At 31.6% G+C, this 25418-nt stretch overlaps 1 long non-coding RNA gene across 1 annotated transcript; it reads left to right on the forward strand.

Annotated features, from left to right (window-relative positions):
- The first annotated feature begins 1238 nt into the window (after nucleotides 1-1238).
- LOC111083207 lies at nucleotides 1239-10014 on the forward strand. The gene is made up of 3 exons (XR_002608880.1): nucleotides 1239-1506; nucleotides 1627-1740; nucleotides 2935-10014. It is a non-coding gene; the product is annotated as an uncharacterized LOC111083207 (long non-coding RNA).
- Nucleotides 10015-25418: the final 15404 nt, after the last annotated feature.

A 25418-nucleotide genomic window follows, 5' to 3' on the forward strand; every position in this document is an offset into this window, starting at 1 on the left:
GACTCTACATTTTTCGATGTTCCTGAGAATGGCGTTGTGGCGTCGAAAAATGTAGAGTCGTCAACTTTTTGAAGGTCATAGATAGGCCTAAATAAAATATTTTTAACTGTGTACCAGTTTAACGTTGAATATTATTTATGATTTTAACTTTATACACAAGTGCCAAAATACTATAATTATAGTAATAGTTATTGTTTATCAGAGAATTGTTCGTAAATTAGTTGTAAATGTTATGACATAATCATAAGTGGAAGTGGTAAATAAATGTTTAACTATATTGTATGCGTACGCATCTGTTGCATATGTTTCTGCGTTGTTGATATGTTTGTGGAGAGTGTTGTTACTTGGTTAAAAATATCGAAATATGTGTTTCACATTTGGTAATCGTTGGTATGTGTTTAGTAGACATTATATATAAGTGTTAAACGTTGTTATATGACATCAAATGCAGTTTTATAATGGTTGGAGACGGCTTGAATGGGTAATGAAGAAAAACTTTAATATAAGTTTAACATAACAGCAAATGTACAGCGTTTCGACAAGGTTTTGTCATCATCAGGTCGAAATGTTGTACATTTGCTGTTATGTTAAACGTATATTAAAGTTTTTCTTCATTACCCAATCAAGCCGTCTCCAACCATTATTAGACTCAAAGTGGGTTCCTCGTCATCGAAAATGCAGTATTTGTTCGTATGGTAATCGTTGGTATGTGTTTGGTAGACATTGTGTATAGATGTTAAGCGTTGTTATATGGCATCAAGACCAGTACTTGTTCGTATTTTCCTCTTTCATTTCATTTTCCGTAAATTCGTCAAAATGGAAGACGTGAATGTGTAACCTTTGGTTACAAAGGAATATACCTTTCGGAATATGATCGTAGGTGAAAGAAAAATTCGTCTATACATGTACAAGAAAGAAGTTTAAAATAAACATTATTCTTTTACACATCAATAGAACCTGATGTTGTTATATCCTACCAATCGAATATGTAACAAATTACCACAAGTTTAATATAATACAGTTAAAGGAACGTCTTAATCATTAATTACAAAATCTGATTTACAAAGTCCTTAACGAAAGATTGCGGAAGTCACATACGTGGTAACGAAACTAACATCTAGTTTCTATTTAACCAAAGAACCATTTTAACATGTATCCTATGTTTGTCCTATTGTAGGTGTGTTGTTCTACTTTCCGTTATCAGTTTGGCTTACGTTTGGTTTCACAGTTACTAACTGAAACCTAACACGTTTTGTGTTTATAGCCTCTGTGTAGTTGTGCTCAAAACTTGTGAAACAAATTAACACGTTTTTATCATGTCATTTAACATTCGTTAATTTGTTCATAGATGACTCGATTTAATATTACTTACTGAACGATTTCCTCCTTTCCTAAGTTTTGGAGTTAGAAAAGATATCTTTTTCGTGTGATCACGACATTGTATTCAACTCAAGGAATTCCAAACCTGTTACTTTAAGGTCTTATTTTATGATAAAGAACGTTACGGTAGTTGAAAGTTCGTTTTACTTCATTGTGTGTGGAACCTGTGTATGTACATTTGATTTCTGGACCAGTTATTTTTAGGTAGAATGTGTGTCATAATTACGTCATTTTTTCACATTTCAGCATCCAGAACGCTCAACTTCCGATAATTTGGAGAAATATGGCACCGGTCCCGATGAAATAAAAGAAGGATTTTAGAAGATATTCTAAACTTTATGGATTGTTATTTCTATAACGGTGAGTGCTTGGAAAATTACAAAGAGGTAAACTATGTAAACATAATTTACATATTTAGGTATTTTTACTAATATTTTCCAATGCAGTTGGGTCGGGCGTGGGCGAGTGGTTAACGTGTCGTACTGTGAACCCAACGCCGAATATATATATATATATATATAAATAAATTACGCTCTGCACTTTAGAGGCTTGAGTACGTTATAAAAGTGACTGTCAAATCCAATTATTACATTCGATTAGAGAAACCCAACAGTTGGCGGTGGTTCCTGTTGACTATCTGTTGTCCCGCTAGTCTCTCAGTTTAAAATTGAGGAAGACTAGCGCATGTAGTCCTTGTGTAGCTTAGCGCGAATATCCAAAACAAAACAGACTAATTAGAAAAACGCATCATCTCTATGCTGCTCTAATGATGTTTTAGAAGACACGGACAGTGTGTTAAAACCGCACCCGACTAGATCAGTTCTTTCTTCCAAAGGATGAAGCTAAAGTATGAAATTGAAATGCTATAACAAACAGAGCATATAATCAAACAAAAACCGAATGTTTCACAGTTCGAATGTGTCTGGAATAACTCACAACCACACTAAATTATTCAATACGCACACAGTGAGGATTTATATTATATGAATCGGTTAAAAGGCTGTCTGAGGTGGAATAAAAGTCAATGAACTATGGTGTATCTGCCTGTGGCAGAGCCAGATGGTCTAAGTCAACTGAAACGTGGTCTTTTATATTGAATTATTTAACATACAGTGCACTATCTGATGCTTTATGTACAAGACAGTGATCGCAACAACAGTCAAAACGTTTTGCAAATAAACACAAATTTCAGAAACAACCAACTGAAAAGCTTGCATTTCTTCAAATAGCACTCGAAAGTTGGAAACCTCAAAGTTAAATTATACAATGAAGTAATAATTAATAGAGACTATATTTACGTTGTCAAGATAAATGCAATGGATCTACATTATATGTTAATGCGAATCAATGAAGTTACGTTAATTCAGAGTTTAATTATTCTCATTTAATACTATTTTATGATTTAAAGAATAAAGCAAAGATAACAATTACAAATAACAATAGCAGCAATAAAACTTTTAATCTGATGTATTACTTAATAGGAAACTCTCAAAGGTGAAAATATTTCTACTATTTTATTAATATTCTTTATCATTTCCTGCTTTTTGGTTACAGAAAGATTTATGTATTTTTTATTGTTCTGCACTTCTACGTCAGAGAACATCTCTAGTTGGTCGTCATCGTTCCTGCACAGCTTTCACTTCGAGGACTTTATTCACTGATCATTGTATTATCATATTTCTAATGACAGTTATACTTTTGTAATTAACTATCATGATGTTAATTTATTAGATGTGTTTTGGAACATAAATATTTTTCGCTTTGTTAGATAATAATCGATATTATACTTACATTTGACTATTTTATTAATGACTCGTCATAACATATCACAAATCTAATAAATATACCAAATTATTCTAACAAACAGATATTAATTTCTAACAGGTAATTAAATTATGATATAAAAAAAAACAGTTTCTATTGCTTCATTACTAACTGATCAAGTTAATACACTGTGAATCAACCAACCAGAATGACCAATTGAATTCCACATGATTGTTGTTTGGAATATCAATAGATATGATATTCCAAATAATGACCATGTGGAATTAGTCATCATTAAATTGTAGTAACATATCACTTCTTCTTCAACCATTTTATTCCCTTATCTAAGCAATAGCCTCCCTTTGAACGTCCTTCCATTGATCCATATCTCATGTCGCTCTAAAATGTTGTACTAGTTGATCCCTCCATCTCTGTCTTGGCCTTCCTCTTTTTCTTTTCCTGTCATTTGGCTGAGATATTGTCGCCTTCCGTCTCCATATACTTTCCTCTTGTCTAGCTATGTGTCCTGCCCATCTCCAACATTCTACATTTTTTAAAACTGTCTCTACAACATCTCCAACTCCAGTTCTCTCTTCCATTTAGCTGTTTCTTTATAGATAGAGTTTTATAGTTCCTGGTATATTTCTTTCCACAGCTTTTTGAAGTATTTGTAATATTTACTTCATTTCCCCATTCAGTCTCAAGGTTTCACTTCCGCAAGTCAGTAGTTAAACAATTTCCTTCCTAGAATTATTTAAATTTTCATTTCACGTAGAACATAACCCAATTTGCTAAATTCTGTCCAGTTGACTCTTATTGCCCTTTGGATTTCTTCTTCCTAGCTTCCGTTCAAAATAATTTCTTGAGGTATTTTTACATACCAACTTCCTCGATCTGTTTTTCCTTGTACAATATTGTTTCTTTTTTTGCAACATTCATTAAACATCACTTTTGTTTTGACATGTTCATTGTCAATCGAAACCAACTACTTTCTGTTTTTTCGCTCTTTGGCAGCAAGTTATCATTACTATATCATTAGCATATCTAAGGCTATGTAATTTACCCCATTTAAACCAAGACTTCTTTTATCCCAGTATAATTTATAAAATACTTTTATATTGCCACATGAAATAGGTTAGGAAATACAGTATCTCCCTGTGTGATTCCTCGCCTGAATATTTATAAATACTGTCTCTTTCGTCATAATTTATAATGATCTTAGTTTGAACATCATCATAAATTAACATACCACAGGTCCAATAAATATATTAGACTGTTTTAACAATCAGATCTTCGTTATGAAAAAGTAATTAAATTATAGTATTTAATAACAATCATTAGGTGGTTGTCGTTAGAAAGATCAGTTCTCATTAATATTATAAGTAATATTAAAATTTTGAATATGTAGTTGAGAATTGTTAAGCATATCACATTTCATATAAGCCCAGTGTTTTATATAATGTATGAGTATTAGAATATTTGCATTGTTTGGTATTGGCTTTTGAGTGTAAATTTCCAATAAAGCAATGGTTTGAATATTACATAAAATTAATGAAGACGCGAACAAAACTAGTATAAAAACATTTGGTTGCCATTTCAACTTCATATTAAACAGGATGCTCGTGACTGTGTCATTTGTGCATTGTTTCATGCACTCCATTGTGCATATGAAATGAAAACATTTAGTTGATAAAATACTTTAACATTAAAAAACGTTGAAACAAAATCTATTGGAAAGAAACGTGAAATCATAAATTATTCTCTTTATACTGTGACTCTTTAGTAACTGGTAACTTATACTTACAACAATTTACTAAGTCAGTCAGAGTAACTTTCCGCCTTATTTAATTGTAGTATTGACGCCTATTGTAACTGATTCGCTCATAATGGTGAACATTGACTATTATAGAACTATTTAAACTACGATTACTTTGATTCATCCTGAATTTCACCATCAACATATATTGAAGCCGAAAGGATATTTAACGATTTTTCTTTCGCGCCTGAAACTTGACAAAGATTATAGTTTGCCACTCCAATTTAGAATACAAGAAACCACAATATTTAGACGTTAGAAAATCGTGCAGCATTTTTTAGACCTCGTCTAACTTGTCTGTCCGTAAATGATGCCATATCACGCATACATATCATTTGTATAAATCTGTGCATTTTCAGCAAATATCTAAAATATTACACTCTTAATAAACCTTGTCATATATTCTTATTTAACTTTTCTGTATCGAGGTTACGTTCTTTGTATCACACTTTATATTGTAAATATCAAAGAACAACAAACGTTCTATCATGAGAAGAAATTTTAAACAGTACGTGCTACTGTTGTATCATCATCATCATCATCATAGACAGCAATACATCGATAATTCTACCGATGCTTAGCTGCCACACAATCATGAATTATTATTGCTGTTGTATGATAAGTTCCATAGGAGGAATTTGAATTAAAAGAAGTAATTTCATGCTTTGCACACTTAACTTTATGAAGTCCTGTATAATTATCATGACCTATTTATTAAAGTGCAAATACGAACATCCTTTCTCACCGTTTTCAGTAAAAAGTTCTATCAGATTTATATGTATCTACATACATATAGTATAAAAAATAATAATACATCTTCTTTGTTATTTGCATTTAAATAGGAAATTAAAAAAAAATAAACGAACCAGCATAATTTTGCACAAAGTTATTGGAAAAATTATCTTTCAATATAGAAGTTATTGATTTTATCGGAAATATTTCTTACATAACATAATAGTACATTTGAAATAAATATATGAACGAGATTTATGATGTTTCAATACATAATCTTTAATGAAAGAAAATTGTTATATTAAATCTAGCTATCTTCTGAGGAAAACCTAGATGTATACTTAATTGTAAAGGAATATCATAGTACAATAATGTTTCAAGTAAATATTGATATGTATTTTTTCCTGGTTTTTATATACGTGTATATGTGAATTAATCTAACTGCGTTTCATTGTTTTAAACTAATTATAGGTGTTGAGTAAAATAGTTCTAACGATACAATCTCTACTGGAGCTTGAAAGTGATAAAATATTATTTATTCAATCCTTTTTTACAAATAAAGTTACAAATTGCTCAAATATTACTGGATAAAAGTATCAAAAGTCTTTTTTAGTACTTAAACGAAAATAGAATCAACATATCATTTTGATTGTGTTTTATACGTTACAAAACAAACTATTTAAAGCAAAAAAGGGTAAGGTTCTTGAATTATAAATATAGGATAACGTCATGGTATATTTCCAGTGTAAACAGTATCATAATATATCACCTTCTAGTTATTAAACCTCAAATAATTTATCTTATTTACCTTTTTAACCACCTTCGCCAATTTGTGTCAACATTTAATTTGTTTTCATTAAATTTAATTGTTTTTATTTTTTAGCCCGTATTGCGATAGTGTTTTAAGAAAACCGATTAAATGTTATTAGGATGAGTCATGTAATACATTCACTTTACAAAAACGTATGAAGGGTAGGAGAAAATGCTAAATTTATGTTGTGTTATAATTTTAGCTAATGGTTGCGTATGGAAAGATATCAAATGAATTTTGGCGTTTTGCGAAGAAACAGTTAAATATACATAAAAGTATTAAGTTAAAAAGTATGTCAATTTGTTATTTAAACTTTCGCTTTAGCTTGATTTGTGTGACTTTTCTGAAGGGTAAGTGCAATGCTGCTTGTTGAAATTCTTGTGTAAGAAGTTAAATGAATTTACCTGACGTAGCTAAACAATTAATCAAAAAAATGCTCAATTTAATTTGTAGCAACCCTGGAAACCATACACTAGACTTACACTTCGAAACAGCCAGATTTAATAAATTTCATATTAATTTCAGTGCGTTAGACTTCTACTTACTAATACATCCTGACTCGAATTAAGGTACACGTGATCGTTCATTAGATTTATACGATGCTTTACATATACATTATCATATAGTACTCTACATGGTTTCTACACATGTTCTGCTATATTTGAAGAGCTTCGTTTACACCCAAGAATCATGTTATGGCTACTAAGTTTGTGATTTAGGAAGCATTCTTCTTTTTATAATACATTGTGTGTTTTTGACTTACCTTCAGTATATTTATGGGGAACATGAAGTATTTTGTGTTTTTGATTTACTTTCAGTCTATTTGTGCTAGAAATGCTGTATTTTGTTTTTGACTTATCTTCATTCTAGTTGTTCTAGAGACGCAGTATTTTGCGTTTTTGACTTGCCTTCAGTCTATGTATGGTAAAGATGCATATTTTGTGTTTATGACTTACCTTCAGTTTATTTATATTAGACATGCAGTATTGCGTGTTTTCGACTTACCCTTAGAATATTAGCAGTATTTCTTGTTTTAACTTATTTTTATTCTATTTATTGTAGGCATGAAGTATTTTGTGTTCTTGACTTACTTCAGTCTATTTATGGTGGACATGCAGTATTTTGTATTTTTGACTTACCTTCAAGTTACTTATGCTAGACATGAGGTATTTTGTGTTTTTGGCTTACCTTCATTCGATTTATTTTAGGTATGTAATACGTTGTGTTTTTAACTTGCAGAATATTCATGCTAGACATGCATTATTTTGTGCTTTTATTTTAACTTCATTTTATTTGCCTGGACATGAGGTATTTTGTGTTTTTGAATCACTTTCATTCTAGCTATATAGTATTTTGTGTTTTTGACTTGCCTTCAGTCTATTTATGTTAGACATGCAGTATTTTGTGTTTTCATTTTCCTACAGTCTGTTTATGTTAGACATGTAGTATTTTATGTTTTTGAGTTGACTTCATTTGCAGTATTTTGTGTTTTTGACTCGTCTTTAGTCTATTTATTCTAGAGATGCAGTATTCTGTGTTTTTGATTTACCTTCAGTCTATTTATATTAGATATGTAGTATTTCATGTTTTGGTGTCTCTCCCAGTCTATTTACGTTGGACATACAGTATTTCGTGTTTTTGGCTTACCTTCAGCCTACTTATGTTAGACGTGGAGTATTTTTATGTTTTTGGCTTACTTTCGTACTATTGTTCCTAGACACGCAGTATTTTCAGTTTTTGCTTAATTTTCAGCTACTTATGCTAGACATGCAATATTTTGTGTTTTGGCTTATATTCAAACCAATTATGCTGGAATTTGTATTTTTGACGTAACTTCAGTCTATTTATATTAGACATGCAGTATTTTGTGTTTTTAACTTACCTTCAGTCTATTGATGCTGAACGTGTAGTATTTTGTGTTTTTGTCTTACCTTCAACATATTTGTATTAGACATGCAGTATTTTATGTTTTTGACTTACCCTTTATTCATTTATGTCGGACATGCAATATTTTGTGTTTCTGAGTCACCTTCAGTCTATTTATGTTGTATGTACAGTATTTTATATTTTTGGTTTACCTTCAGCCTATTTATGATGAACATACAGTATTTTGTGTAGTATTTGGTATGTTTGACTTGCTTTCAGTCTATTTGTATTAGACATACAGTATTTCGTGTTTTTGACTTACATTCAGTCTAGTTGGGTTTTTAGCTTACTTTGAGGTTATTTATGCTAAAAATGCTGTATTTTGTGTTTTTGACTTATCCTCAGTATACCTATGCTAGAGATAAAGTATTTTGTGTTTTTGACCTACCTTCAATCTATTTATTCTAGACAAATAGCTTTTTTGGTTTTCGCTTTTACGGTATTTATTTTCTCTAGTTTAAAATGTGAACCTGTTGCAACTGTGAACTAATATTTCTTTAGTTGTGCTAGAGTGCGAAATTAAACAGATCATTTGCCATGTCTGTCGTGATTTCATTAGCTGAGGCCATAGTACATATAATCAGACTACCTGGTGGTTACTCAAAGCGTCTTAGGTAGTTGTTTTTTAATGGTTAGTTAAATCAGATAAAATACTGCACAGCTTTATATGAATTAATAACTCTAATAATTTCTTAAATGAAATTTAATACCAGTACATTTTACTTAATTAACTGTTTGTTGGTTTTGTAATTGAAAGATTCCATTTAATTTCACTTTATGATCTAGCACAAATATCAATTTATTCGCGTTGAAAAACAAAAACACAAAATGTGTAAAAGGTTGTAACTTTCAGATTATGATTCTTTACGAAACTTTCTCATGCTAGAAACTTCGTTTGAATTTTATATTTTCCCTTGTTTGATAACATAATAGCTGTGACTTAATGAAATTTAACTTTTAACTTAGCTAAAAGCCATTAATTTATGTTTTCACATTATGAAAATTCTATCCAAAAATTGTAAAGAGGAACATTCATTAATTTTCTATTTACATTACTGGTTTCGCACAGATGACTCAAGATAATGAATAAAGTCAAATTAATTTAAAAGGCTGAGAATATTGAGACGAAACTTTCATACAAGTGATGCAATTTATGTAAGTTAATTTCACGTAACACTCTCAGAATTGATAGTGAAATGCTGATTAAATTGGCAAACATAATTTTTATTGTTTATTACATAATCTGTCAATTACAAAGATATCTAATTATTGAAAAGAAACTCGTTGTATGGGCACTAAGCAGTTTATTTAATAGTTCTAGTTGGGGTATCCAAAAAGCTATGTTTGTTCAATAATTTTGTATATCAATGAACTGAAGTTAATAACTATTTTTGCTTTCTTTCGTAAGATTGTTAATGTTTTGAGCTCAGGGTGAAATATTGACTTCCATATATTTAGAAGCAGACATTCTTTCAATGATACAAAACAAATTTTTTTATATGTGGTTGAATATCTCTGTCGTATTGCCAAGTATTGATTAGTAGATTTAAATGTATTGATGCAATAAAAATTGTTATAAACTTTATTTCGTTGTGGTCATTTTTATTGCAGTTATCTTTCATTTTTCCCTAGTTAGATTTATAATTCACGAAACTTAAAAAAAAAAGAAGAAATTGTTTGTTTGATAGAATACTTATCGAACACAAACGTAAAATTTAAGTACATGAAAACGAAGCATCACAAAGTTACTAGTTCTTGGATTAACGGTGAATATTTCAGTAGATGGGATCATAATAGTTTAGATGTGCTGAGCTTCTATTACTTATCATAAATCATTGCCCTATGCGAAGAATTATGTGTAAGTAATTGTGTATATATATTTTGTATAAAGAATAAAATGAAGTGTGCAGTTCTTTATCAGTTCCAACTTGTAGAAACGACATGATAACTAAAGGAAAATCTCTGACACGTATCAATTTTATAATGAGAAAGGGTTAATATTAGAAAGAGTAAAGAAAAAACCTCTAATAGAATTGTAACAACAACTCAAGGAAAACAAATTATTGAAACGAGGTGTCGCAATATGAAGATTATAACCTTAATTTCAACAACGAAATTTAGGATGCAACAGAATAAGATATGTGCAACGTTTTGCTGGATTACACTTGGGATCAAGAGATTACAAGCAACAATAAACACACACACACACTTATAAAAACGTTTAAAATAAATCAATAACTGCTAAGAACAGCCAATGAGGTCTGAGTTACTCGATCCACCTGACAAATTGAGAAAGGCCTCTGGATGTTTATTGATGTCCGGCTTATGTTTTTGAATAATTTTTTTCTTTTTGCTTCATCTTGTTCATAAGCTAAAGCCTGAGCATGAACAACTTTCTTCTTGTAGGTTCAAAGATATATAATAGTTAGCACGTTTAACTCCCTCTTCGCCTCTCCAAAGTAAAAATCATCAAAACGTGAGCAGTCTATTCTACAGATGCATTTTGCCAAGGCTATGTTAATTTGAAATAAAATATTTCAAATTCTTACTAGATATAAATTTCACAGGGGAATTTAACATTGTAATATTTTTCTGTATTTGACCAAGTGGTAGCTTAAGTTTCTGCTGCCTTCAAGACCGTGACGAGGGATGTCCATGGTATCCACTGTGCCATTATTACATGAAACTTCAGTGTTTTTATTTGTTTTGTGTTCCTAGCTACACGGAAACTTCAATGTGTTTTTTACTTGGCCCATGTTCCCAGCTTCATGAAAACTTCACTGTTCGTTGTTTACTTTATATTCAAAGCTACATGGAAACTTCCCTGCTCGTTGTTTACTTTATATTCCAAGCTACACGGAAACTTTTCTGTTTTTTGTTTACCTTATGTTCCAAAATACAGTGAAGTAATAAGATGTGTTTTATCAAAAAAGGGGGAAAAAATGTTGAATTTCCTATAAACGTCAAGATTAAGCCCGGCAAAACGTTATATTATTTGATTTTTAAAACATATTCTGGACAAAATTTTTGATCAAATTTCTGTTTACTTTTATAAATTTAGCCAATAAAAGTAAAGCAATAAAGAATATACATTTAAAGATGTTAGTTGAGTTGAGTAAAAGCATTTTTGTGCCTCAGGAATTAATCACGTGGCTAAACTTCACTGCTTAAACTTTTAAAGTCCGAAGTCACTACTATTATATTCTCGCTCACCGTTTCAGTTTGAACTAGAGATTGGTGGTAATTTAAACATTTACTACAAAATAACAGGATCGCTTACATTCATTTTGAAGGATTTTCAACGCTTCTAATGAATCTCCCTTTGCGAGAATTGTGAAATTGATTTGCTTACACTTTTCTTTAGAATATATTCAAAGTTAATAATGTCTATGTGATTGCTTATTTTGTAAAACTTTTGCTAAAAATTTCAAAAGCAATATAATAGGCGCCGTCATTCATAGCAAATCATCCGTCAGAACAAATTAATATCAGGCGGGACAACTGAATCAAGACATCGCTGCACTATTTCTATTCAGCTTATGAAAAACAACAACAACAGAATCCAGGCTATCGTTGAATTATTAAGCGTGACTTTGTGTTGATCTTCATTATAGCTTTGTTTTAGTTTTTTCGTATCAGACCAGCTGTTACATGAGCACAGTCAGAACCCGAGGAGAAACAATGAAATTCCAATGAAGCCAGCTTGGAAGTCAAACTTCCCTACTCGAACACAATCTTTGTTAAACAAAAATGAGAGAATAAGAGGGGAAAAAAAAGAAACATTACCCCGTTTGGTGAACTTTATATAGCCAAAATTTAGAAGTAACCATGTTGAAAGGATCCAATAGAATAAAACGGCTACGTATATTTCTGAGAGGCAGGAAACAATCTCAACGGACATGACTTTACGTGGTATCATTAATCACGTATGTTTCATTAATAAAAATGGGAGGCTAAATAAGAGTCCTTTATACGCGAAAAGGTATGGAAATTGGCCTACATTTGTGTAATTGAATGAATATATATATACATAATGCAGGATGCTTTATAATCTTTACTTTTTTCTTTTAGAAAAATTTTACGAACATTGTGCCTTTCTTGAAACAAATGTATGGATATGAATCCATTATTAGAATTAAATATATAAGCTAAGCTAATACCAGTAACGCTTGATCTACGAAGTATTCTCCGTCTCCAATCCCCAAAATATCTTTCTATTTTTGTAAACATATAAAGTTTTATTTGTCCAAACAAAATCCAGTCAATGATATAACTTTAACACCTAAAATTAGGCTGAGAAGACTTTTAAAAAGTTATTTTATGTCATGTATAAATTTTCTCAGTATATAATATCTAAATTGCGTGATATAATGACAAAACCTTACCAATCTTAAAGTTGACGGATGGCTCAAACCAGCTAGAAACCGAGTTTTGATACCTGTGGTGGGCAGAGCACCGATAGCCCATTTTGTTGCTTTGTGCTTAACTACAACCAAAGAAGCTAACATCAGTAACGCTTGATCTATGAAGTATTCTCTGTCTCCAAACCCCAAAATGTCTCCTTGTTTTGTAAACATAGAAAGTTATATTTATAGGACGGATAAACGTCCAAGTAAAAATCGTAGTAAGTAATTGTTCTTTCGTGTAAAAATGTGATGCCATTCAAGATAGAAGGTAACTACGTTCAGAATTAAGCATAATGCTCATATATTTCATACGTTATGGTTGAAAACTTTAAACCATCTATGTTTTAGTTTAGCACCACAGTTTTATTATCTAATATATGGAAACTAGACCAAATGATATCTCTGTTTGTTTCGGTTTGTTCTGAATTTCGCACAAAGCTATACGAGAGCTATCTGCGCTAGCCGTCCCTAATTTGTCAATGATAGACTAGAGGGAAGGCAGCTAGTCAACACCACCCACCACCAACTCTTGGACTACTAATAGTGGGATTGATCATCACTTATAACGCCCCCATTTACATATAATATTTGTACAATACACTTAACTTTCTATTGTTGATAGCAGGCAAAACAATATTTAATACTTAATTCTGAAATGATGGAAAGCTCCTAATATTTATATAAGACAGCAATAGAATTCAATATTGCGAGACAAAATATAGCCGAAAATAAGTTCTTTGTTCAGTACATAAAAGACTTGGGCATTTTTGCCATGCGACTAAACCTTGCACTCAGGGGGAACTAAGACAAAATATGTTTCACTGCAACTGCATAAGTTTGTGAACAAAAACTATGTTAATAGAATAACTAGAAACAGCCTGAAGATACGAGAAATTTATTATGTAATTATAGTGTGTAAAGTGTATACCACATTAAGACAATAATCGTTGTCCTTGCGTAATGAAACAAGAGTTTTCTACACTTTTCAAGGTACAGTTTCTTGTACTTTCTTTGTTCTTAATATGTATCTTAATATGAACATTGTTACATAATATAGTACTTAATAAGAAAGATCGTGCACTATTGAAACGTTCTGAGCTTGTATTGTAATTTTAAACTTTAAACGCTAGTTAAAATAATTGTTAGAAGACAACATAAATGTTTATCAATAGATTGATATAATCTTGATGAATAGCCTCATGTCTTAACTGCTTGTAAACATACCATCAATATCCTCGTCTATTGGCACTTTTTATTGCATACTTTCCTATTTTTGACACTGACTTCCCACTACAAATTAACACTCATTCACACTGAGACATAAAACACTTATATAATATAAGGTACCCATAAAATACTTACCAAGTAAAGTGTTGTGTTAAAAACCAAAATTAACAACTAAACAATTAAAGTAATGTAGGCTATGACTTCGAAGATAGACCAGTAATATCTAACTTTCATAAAAATCTACAAGAGACTAACTCAGAGAAATTATTTCAGAAAATTATGTGTCAGTTAACGTGATCTTGGGTTGTTTAATTCATACTGTAAAAGCCATAAATCAGCTCATCGACAGTTTTAAGATATTTTTTAACATTTATATTAAACTCAAATCCATAAGGATATTTTCACATTCACCTATTTTTTATTAGTTTCTGAAATATTACATATTGCTTAACTTATTTTCTTAAAAAAATATTTTATTAGTTTGTTTACCAACTCGACATCCATATGTTTGTGGCTAAACATCACAGTGAGAAAATTATATTATATATATGCAGTAAGTATAGTAAAATAAGCACTGCATACAGCTATACTTCGCGATTAAGAAAAATGCGAAAATACAAAAACTAAAATATTCTATAGTAACGTTGAAGAATTAATATGTCTCGCATATAAGGATCTGAGAACCATGGTACATATTTATCATGATTTCTTTTTATTATTATTTTCCGTTACTATTTTAGAAAGATTTATTTAACATATTCAAAGAGAAAAGTAGCGTATAAAATTACCTTTAAAATCAATATTGTATGGTATTTCAGACAGAGTAAATATTGAGAATACCGTAGTACTTAATATAGGTAGATAAATTTAGGTGTTTATATTATGTTTTTAAAAGCTTCTTAGGGGTTGTATGGAACAAACTAAATACTGAAACTTATAATGATAAATTAAAGATACGTATTTTTTATTCTTAGAGTTAAATTTGTTTTTAAGTTCTTAAGTGTTGACACCACCTTCTTAGAAGTTGAAAATGAAATAAAAACCAGTATGAAACCTCAACAATGTTAGTATGCAAAAAATTATAAATTAATATATATATACCTGCTTGGTCGAGCATTAATTATCAGCTAAAGTCATAGAAGTACATTTAATAAAATGAAAGTATATTAAATCTAGAATTTTTTGTAGTAATAAATAGAAATGTACTCAAATATTGGATTAATTTAAATACTTAATGTTCCTTGTAAGACTAGTTAGTAGAATTGTTAATGAAAATTAGACATGAAATTTAAAACTTTAAGTGGACAAGTTACTACTAACAGTGCTTGAATTGTAACAATTAAACAAATGAAACTTCATAAATATAATGAAAGAAGTGAACATTATACTTGTACTTTCAAACATATCATTGTACATTATATTTTTGATTATTTCAATTTAGATGTTTGTTTGCTTGAGGGAACATGTCATGATGCTATGATGACACCAGATCTAGAAATTTCAAGAATGTTAAGGCCTCGGTAAAATCTAGAAGCTTCATGTACTAGAGCCCCTCGGTGACTCAACGGTAAGTCTGAAGACTTATAATTGGTTATATTTATGGGCGTGAGGAGCGTTTCTCGAAAATTCAGATTATGTAACAATACTGACGCTAACACTAGCGTTTACGTACACAAATATATTGTTGATTCTTACACTCGAAAATCTTCTACAACTTTAGAGAATATGCGGGAGTTTCGCAATACATATTTAACAGAATATGTTATGTACATTTCTAAATATAAATTTAATTTAAACAAACATCGATATTGAAATATATATAGAATAATAAATCCGTCACATGGATATGACAAATATAATGTGCTTGGAATAATATTATTATATACTCTTCTAATTCCTGAAATGCCCTAGGTGACTAGATTAAGAATGTAGTGTTTAAAAATGTAATAGGCCTAATACTAAGTTCTTATGACAAATATAATTGTAATTATTCTTTGTAGCCTTGTAAAAGGCGTATACATCTTAACAACTGTTATTTTGTTTTTGTTTTCTTGGTGCAAAACTATACAACGGGCTATCTGCACTCTGTCAACCGCGGAGAAACGAACCTCGGATTTTAGTGTCCGTAAACTTATCGCTGATCCACCTAAAGATCTAGAATATTTGAATATGAATGTTACATTTGAAACAAGTAGTGGGGCACGCCTCAACGTATATAGAACGCAGGATTTCACGTTACAGTGAAAGTTGTAAATTTTGGTGATTATAACAATAAAACAGCCATATTAAATAACGTTTATACTCAACATAGCATCTTTTAGACATTGATAAATAGTCTAAAGTTGTAATTTAATTTTTTTATGTATTCAATTTAACGCAGACTAAAGCAGCTCGTCACACCATTATATGGATGATAGGTTCTTTTTCTAATGACGATATTAGATTAATTACGTTCAATAACATCCACCAACAGTTGGCGTTTTTGTTGTTTTCTCAAAGTTCACAGCTTGTGAATATATGCTGTATGTGACTACAATCTAGTTAAGCTTGAATTACTTCAGAAATAAAAGGGGGACAAGGCGGATACTATGACCTAATCGCTTTCCCTCTGGCTTTAAATTAACAATAATAAACAGCGCTAGTGTATTAGTTCAACTTATCTTATATTTCAACATTATTAATAAACCAGTCACTCAATTTTAGGGACATGATTGATGATGACATAAAATAAATCCGAGCACATTTCAATCCCAAAGAAAATTTGTTTGAAAGATCTATTTTTCTTTTTTTTTCTGCGTTTGCGCAAAGTCGTTAATGTTAAAGCATTGTATTTGCTTTTAACATATGTTCAATGTGAATTTTTCATTCTAATTTTGATGTCTGTCTATTATTTAGACACGAATCACAAGGAAGAATGTCGGTGATTAAGTTTCGCTATTAATCGATGTTGAACTAACACCGATCAAAACTTATTATTTCTTAATAGGAGAGAATGAGGAGCTCCTGCATAATAATACAAATAAAATAACATATTAGAATGTAGACCATGAGTCGTTGCCACAAAAATGAAAGGTCAACGTATGAATGAGAAACGCTTATTCAAATAACCTTCCTTAAAATATGTTGTTATTTTTATCTCATTACAACTTTTTATTTTGAATCAATATCAAGTATATTCAAACTTCTAATACTGTAAGAAATATATTAGTCTTTTATAATGAGTTTGACCTTTGATCTTTCGATACATCACGATAAGTCTAAAATATTCTTAGAGAATCTTCTTTGCAAATAATACCCCCCCCAGATGGGTCAGCGGTAACTTTACGGACTTACAGCGCTAAAATCCAAAGTTCAATTCCCCGCGGTGGACACAACAGATAACCCAATGTGACATTGCTTTAAACTAAACAAACAAGCATCTGATAATTTTGTTGGGCAATGATCATTGTTAATAATCCAAAAAACTATAACAGTAACAACTTAGGGTGAAAGATTTCATTATACATCACTAGCAGAGTACCCGGCATTGCTCGGATGAAAATGGCTTTAAATATCCTGAAATATTAATCGTAATTTTTGGCAGAAAAATCAAAATTATTTCTTTACCTAACTAAATATTTTGATTAAAATCAATAAAAATAACAATGTACAAAAAAAATTAAAAAATTTGTAAAGTTATTTTAATCAAACCAAAACCGAGTACATTACTCCTGCTTCTTGTATGTGCTTTGCATGACATTTCAAGTTCCAAAACCAAATTCACAACCACTTTGTGTCATAATTTCTGCTGTATGATCAGGTGTTGTTTGCAGCGTATTCTGACTTTCAACACAACGTAAATGAAAATTTGCCGATACCAAACGTTTTTGTAAAGTCATTGTATAGCTGATTCTTGCGAGTACACGCTTGCAAAATAAAAGATATGGCTGAAGCAAGCCTATTTACTTGAGAGAGTTGCACGCATGTTCGAGAGAAAGCACCAGCCTTTTTCAGTTAAGGGGAGTTGGAGAGTAAGCATGTATGTGTAGAAGAAAGAGGGGGGGGGGGAGAGAGCCCAAATGAAGTCTCCACAAAGTTTTCAAATCGTTTTAACACATAACTGATCATGAATAAAATGATTAGGAGAAATCTTCACACATAAAAGACACGTAACTAATAGTCATCTTGTTCACACAATACCAAAAACATTCGGCCTTTTCAATTTGAGACCAATTGGTCGTCCTGTTAGCCAAAAATTGCTATATTGGTCACTTTGGCCTCGAAACGGCTCTGAGGTCGCGGCCACATAGCCCATTTTACTTAACGCATAAAGTTATATTTGTACCCCGAGTTTGGAGTTTGTAGCTTTAAAGATGTGTCCGTGCATAAGTAACAAACCCACAGAGACAGAGAGACATTCGCGCTTATATATATATATATATATATATACAGATAGTCATATTATCTTACACAGCAAACAAACCTCACACAAACTAGAGAATACCAAAGTCATGCACATGTGTGTAGTTTTATCAACATAACCATTTAATAACAGAAAGAAGCATTGATAGTCATATTATCTTACACAGCAAACAAACCTCACACAAACTAGAGAATACCAAAGTCATGCACATGTGGGTAGTTTTATCAACATAACCATTTAATAACAGAAAGTAGCATTGAAGACGAGATTTATTCTAGTCAAGTTATTCCTCCCTGTTCATTGAACTCAAAGAAAATAAAAAGAAAAAAATCGTAACATACATCGAATCAAGAAGACAGATGTTCATGATTTATATTTGGAAATCTGATGTTTCAAAGCCACAGTATGATGAAGGTTGTTAGTAAGATCTCAAAAGTTTACTTTATAAGCCTTGTAATGCTTTCTTCTGTAACACGCTGACACTTTTAACGAAAAATCAAATTATAGTAAACATTGTAAACTTTTACATTCATTTCTATAAGTCGTTTTTATGTCATGCAAATACCACATAGTTCATTCTCCTATAATTATTTCAAATTGGCAAATTTTATATAAGTTCCTGATTTGTAATATATCGAATCTGGTCGAGATCGAATGATAAATTCATACTTATGTAGTATTTTCTTAATAAATTCCATTTAGTTTTTGATTTTTATATGAAGTTTTTGTTATTTATCTATAGAATCTGATACAATTATTCGCTTATTTAATTTCATTTATGATATAATGTGGTATTCAAGAAAATACACTTTTCTTTCTTAGTTGGAAAAGGTAATTTTTTTTTTACCAAAATTGTCCCAATTTTTCAGATATACATACATTCGGATACGTGCGTAAAGTTTCACATTTAAATTTGCAAACCATTGTTTTATTAAATTTTAGCCACTTAGAACCAAGAAGCCTTCTCAAATAGAATTATTTCCTTATATAAGGAATATGATGACATAATCCCAAAATGAAAAGGGTGAAAATTCCAAAAATAATACGAACAACTTGTGTATTTTTTAGCCAATTAGTTTTTCTTGTGTTTCAACTTTATTTTATGTAAGAGGTATATTTGGGTAAGTAGATATTTGTCAATAAAATTTTTAAATTACATATCCTATTGTAATAAGTTAAAACTTTTGGGACATTTATCTCATTTTCTAATTTTCTTCTGAATTTTCGAATTTGGATGATTAATATACATGGTTCATATACAATTAGAGGCATGAAAATGCATTATAAGCTTTTTGTTTTATTTGTTTAATAATAATAAATGGCAAAATGAATATAACTGTTATTATTGTTTATTTTTTCATTATTTAATTTTGTGCACTGTCTTTAGAACAGGTACTCACAACTGGACATAGTCTTATTTTACTTATGTTCCAATTGCTCAATGTCAGTTCGACCACACCTGTTAGGATATTCAGCACTTAATCATGCAATGACACATTTTACATTTGCTTAAGCACAACCCTCAGGCATATGCTTGTTTTGGACTGGGAATAATTTTCATGGCTTCCTTAAACGTCATAAGGGGTACCAAGTTGTAGGCACAATAGACCTTCCAAAATAAATAGCATCGGAATAAACTGCCTCTGGATTGTGAGAATTTTTGCTCATAGCCATCTGGCCAAAACTAAGAAGAGGATGGGGATGGAAAGCATCCATTTTCGGTAGCATGTTCTTTGGGTATTCTCTTATGGTAATTGCAAAAATATGAGAATGCAGAGCATTTAAAGTACCTTCAAAGTCATGTGTGTGTCATAAAGTGATACAAGTCATGTGTGTGTCATAAAGTGATACAAGTCATGTGTGTGTCATAAAGTGATACAAGTCATGTGTGTGTCATAAAGTGATACAAGTCATGTGTGTGTCATAAAGTGATACAAGTCATGTGTGTGTCATAAAGTGATACAAGTCATGTGTGTGTCATAAAGTGATACAAGTCATGTGTGTGTCATAAAGTGATACAAGTCATGTGTGTGTCATAAAGTGATACAATGACATGACTAGCAGTTTAATAATTTCTTTATTCTCATACAGACTTTTACCTGTTTCACTGTACCTAGCAAGTGAAATGGAGTTTACGAAATTCTCAGAGCTCGCATTTTTTTTCTCGTTTTTGAGGGGGGGGGGTGTACCTCGCAATGTCATAATAACTTCAAATGTAGGAAAATGAAGGTAATAGGAAGAGGAACAGTTAATATGTTTTCTGGCAAGAACTACTGTAATAACATGACATGTTATAAATGAGCCCACCTTCTGTACTCATAATTCCTTCAGATTAGAATTGTCAGCCTGTAGTAGATACACATAAGGATGACATCAGTGTCATTGACTTGAGCTACAACTCTCTTGTAACCAAGATGTTGAGAACAGTATTATGCCATCTACAAGAATATCCATCTGTCTGCTTCTTTATGCTTCTCACATGAAAACTTTCGTATTTGCTTGATATATTTTGTATATCCTTGATGTACTTTCTTATGTAAGTTTGTCCTATTTTAAATTAAAAGATGTTTGTTCTAATATTCTATACACTTCACTTGTGTCTATTTTCTTCTCTCTCTTTCTCTTTGCTTTTAAGAATTTTGCTGGACTAACAGCATATAGATCTCCAATGAAGTTGATACAGCCATACAGTTAAGGCTTCAAGTGGAATAGTTTCTTTATATATACATCCTGCAAGTCATAGAAAATGGCGCTGTCAAGGTGCTGGTATCACTGGAAAAAAGCTATAGAACCTACAACTAATTGTATGTTTTCATTTTAATCTTTTAAGTTATCGTAGTGTCCCCAAAATTCTCCCAACTGCTTCTTAATAGAAACCAAGTAGCATGATTTGTTACCTTTTCACGTAGAACGGTCTTTGTTGAAGGTCTAAGTCAGGTTCAAAAAGATACGAGGTATAATTTGCCCATTCATGGCTAAAGAAAAGCGATTTTTTGTTCTTCTCATCAAGCTCCTGAGCAAAAGGAAGATTTCTAAAAACAGTGCTCTCTTCATTATATATTATATTTGTTTTCTATGCTATACAATAAACCTTTTTTGGCACTTGTTGCAAACGTTTGAAGTTTTACAGCTTCAAACTTTTCACTGCCATTCTTTTGTGCATGAGCTAAAGTTGCAAGACCCATTTCTTTGACTTTCACTAGGTCGTGTGATTCATATTCTTGACCAGTAAAAATATTTAATAGCTCCATTACACCATATTCAATAATATGATTATTTTCTCTTGGTCCAAATATTGGATTTTATTGATGGTTTCTGCATTTTCCCTCCCCTATCCCAAGTAGATTAGGCTTACGACACTAAAAATTGGGTTTCGATACCCGTGACGGGCAGAACACAGATAGCCCATTGCGTAGCTTTGCTCTTAACAACAACCAATCAACTAACTGCATTTTCCTTTTCCGCTGAGTCTTCATGGTATTTCTCATCATAGTGGCCCAGGTGTGCCGTTACCTTCCTCCGCTTGGAGCCTGCTGTCAGTACTAGTAAAACTCACAATTACTTCTCCGCGGCATTACACCATGAAAAGGTTGGGTTTTGGCAATACGATTGTATGTATTCTTAAAATCCATATCAGTACAGACACATTGAACTTTGCAGATGCTTGCCATACTGTGAAGTGTCCATCACTGAAAGATTGGAAAAATCAAGAATCACTGAATATAGTTTTCTCATGGCAGCAAGATAATGGGAAATACTAAAAACATACTTGTAATGCCTTGCTGGTAAGAGATATGAAAGCATTTTCTCAATTCCGGCTATGTGATCCTCACAAAAGTCAGCTCATTTAGCGTGAATGAATCGCTTCAGGATCGTTATTATATTCATGCACATGAACCAGAGTTTTGCAGTTAGAAATGTGCATCGTAATTCATTGCACTCAACCATTAGAGTTCATAATTTCTTTAAAGTCTGCGGTGCAGTTGAACGTGCCTTTGATATTTTTCCTGCATCATTTTCTGGCAGTGACTATGTGAGCTGAAGAATGTGTTGATAAAATAATGAAAACATTCAAAGTATTTGCCTGCTTCTTTTACTTAATCACTTCTCAAAGGATTCCCAGTGTAATACAAACATAGCATTTTGAACCAAGATATGTGCCCTCAACATTACATAGTAACCTCTGCCTTCCATGATCTTATTAGCTGTTCTTTATAAACAAACATATCTTTCCACGAATATGTGTTCAATTTTTCATAAATTACCCAATGACACTCATAAAGGTAAGAGCAATATCAAAGACATCCATTTGAAGTACTATTTTGCTTTATTTTTCTGATTTTTTTAAAACCAGCCACAATGTAAGAGATGGCTTGATCACATATCATTATAGTGACTTCTTATTACATTTTTCTGGAGTCTTTTAAAATACTGGCTTCAAACTTATTGGTATGAGGAACCCATCGTGAGAGACTTGGCCATCAAGTTTTGTTGCTACTGTGGTTATATATCTATTCATCTTGGTAACTGATACTGTAGCCAAATCTATTCAGGATTAAGATTATTTCCTTAATTTTCATTGTTTTAAGTATATGAAGAGCAGTTCCTACGTGTTTGGATACCATAAATAGCTGCACAGAAGTACTTGTTCATGATTTTTGTGGTTTGGACTAGCTTTCCCATCATTGCCAACTTCTGGAGGTGCATCTATCAGCAACCATGCTACATATTTATATAGTATCTTTCGCACACATTTGGATGTAGCTAAATTGTCGGATGTTGAGACTAACCATTTTCATTTGTGCCTTGGGCTGAAGCTGATTTCCAACTTCCAAGAGTTCATAAAAACCATAAGTTAAATCATATGAAGAAGGGGAAACATAATCTGAGCCGAGTAGTTGGATGTGTTGCTCCAAAGTCTATCTTTTCTATATTTATGTTGTCTTTCGATATTATGTAAGTAACTTATTTCTGACTCTGATTCTCTTTAGACTGCGCTGCAGTGCCAAGAGGCATTTCATTTTCACTAATTTTTTCTTCAGCAATTGGTATTTTCTAAAGCAACCTTCCAATACTGAGGTCTGATGAATAGAAGAAACACGATGTTCTTTTTGTGGTATAATCATCATTCTAACTCACCAGAGGCTTAACAGTGTCTCTGAAGGCGTTTTTCAAGACTAGAACACCTTTAAACTGGAAACGTTATATGTGAGAATCAGTCTGGCTCAGCCACAGGTTATATTTTTCTGTAGATTAAATATTTGTGGCAGAAAACACTTTTATATATACTTAGAGCTCTCTTAGCGAAAAACAGATTCGTCGACACCGACTTTTTCGCACTTAGTTGTAGCACTGTCGTTCAGTATTACATGCGACTTCAGCCTGTGTCAACCACAGGTTATATGCCTTAGCATATCATGATAGCGTTCAAGGAGTTTTGGAATGTAAAAGACATTTCCTTATCTAAACAATAGTCTGTCAGTTTGGGAACTCAGCCAAGAAAAGCCAGTATCATACATATTTTGGACCACTAATTTCAGGCACTTATATTTTACCATGGACGGTACTGAAAGTTTTTTGCTATCATATAAATGCACTGATTATCAAAATCTTGTAATTGATATATCATGATGTCCTAACCCAGCGCCTTCTTTCTTTTTTTTGGTACACATACAAAACACTGTTTCTTCTAGTTAGCAGCATGCTCGGTTTCAGAACTTTCTCTAAGTCAGTAGCAGGTGTTGGCTTAATATTCTTATTTGTCGAAAATATGCAATGTTTTTATATCTACGAAACCGTTTCGCTAATTTGTATGGCATAGAAAAAAAGGTTGGCTAAAAATTCGTCTTTTGAAGTCAGTTCATCATTAAGTCGAACAGATTTATGATCATTCCACATTTGAATGGCATTTAATATTGCATTTAATCGCTTCAGTGAGCCAACTTTTGTGCTATTTTAACAAATAACGCACTTTGCATGATCTCAGTGTGTGTAGCCTCGTTCTCTTTCTGCAGACTGAAAAATCTTTTCTGTTATTCATCAGTCCACTTCTAGTTATTATACATATAAATCTAAAATAAAGATAAATATGGATAGTTTTGTTTTCAGTTTGGGTGATTTGTTTGTTTGTTTGTAATTAAGCACAAAACTACACAATGGGCTATCTGTGCTCTGCCCACCACAGGTGTCGAAACCCGGATTCTGGCGTTGTAAGTCCGCAGACATGCCGTTGTGCCACTGGGGGACTAGTTTCGATGATTAAGATATATATATATATTTCATGTAATAGGTTAAAGATGTTCAACACCTATTAATCATATGCTATTACGATGTCCCAAACAACTATTATAACAATAACAAAAACGTGCATAACTAATATACCATTAATCTTATATTGGTACGAAACACACATGTTAGCTGTATGTTTCAGATGTACACTATTTATTTTCAATAGAATACAAAACATAATTAGTATACGTTTTAGTATTATTTAACATACCTCTTCTAAGGTTTCGTGTTTAACTTAAATATTGCATATTTTATAGAATATTAGTATGAATACTCATATAAAACAGTACCTAGGATTCAAGATTCTTTGGACATCCCGTTGACGCTGGGGATTCGAAATTATTGAAAACGAAGGGCGAAGATACATTTTATGTATAAGGCAACACTTCCAACAAATCACTCATCTCGATTCTATCACAACTGAATTTGTCCTTTCTAAAATACTTGTCCACAAAATTGTAGGCGGAGACATCATGTTAAATAATTTTCAAGGTCTTTTCTTGACCTTGGATCCTTAACTATAAGGAGATCAGTACACTGAGAAAACAACAATTACAATGCCCTAGACCACCGGCAATTTTTAATCAACAAAGTATTTGATTGTCATTTTAAATACATAATCATATCATGTCTCTTTTGTTATACCTATTGCAAATCCTTACACTG

This window comes from Limulus polyphemus, unplaced genomic scaffold (assembly GCF_000517525.1).
Source record: "Limulus polyphemus unplaced genomic scaffold, Limulus_polyphemus-2.1.2 Scaffold137, whole genome shotgun sequence".
Classification (NCBI taxonomy): Eukaryota; Metazoa; Arthropoda; class Merostomata; order Xiphosura; family Limulidae; genus Limulus; species Limulus polyphemus.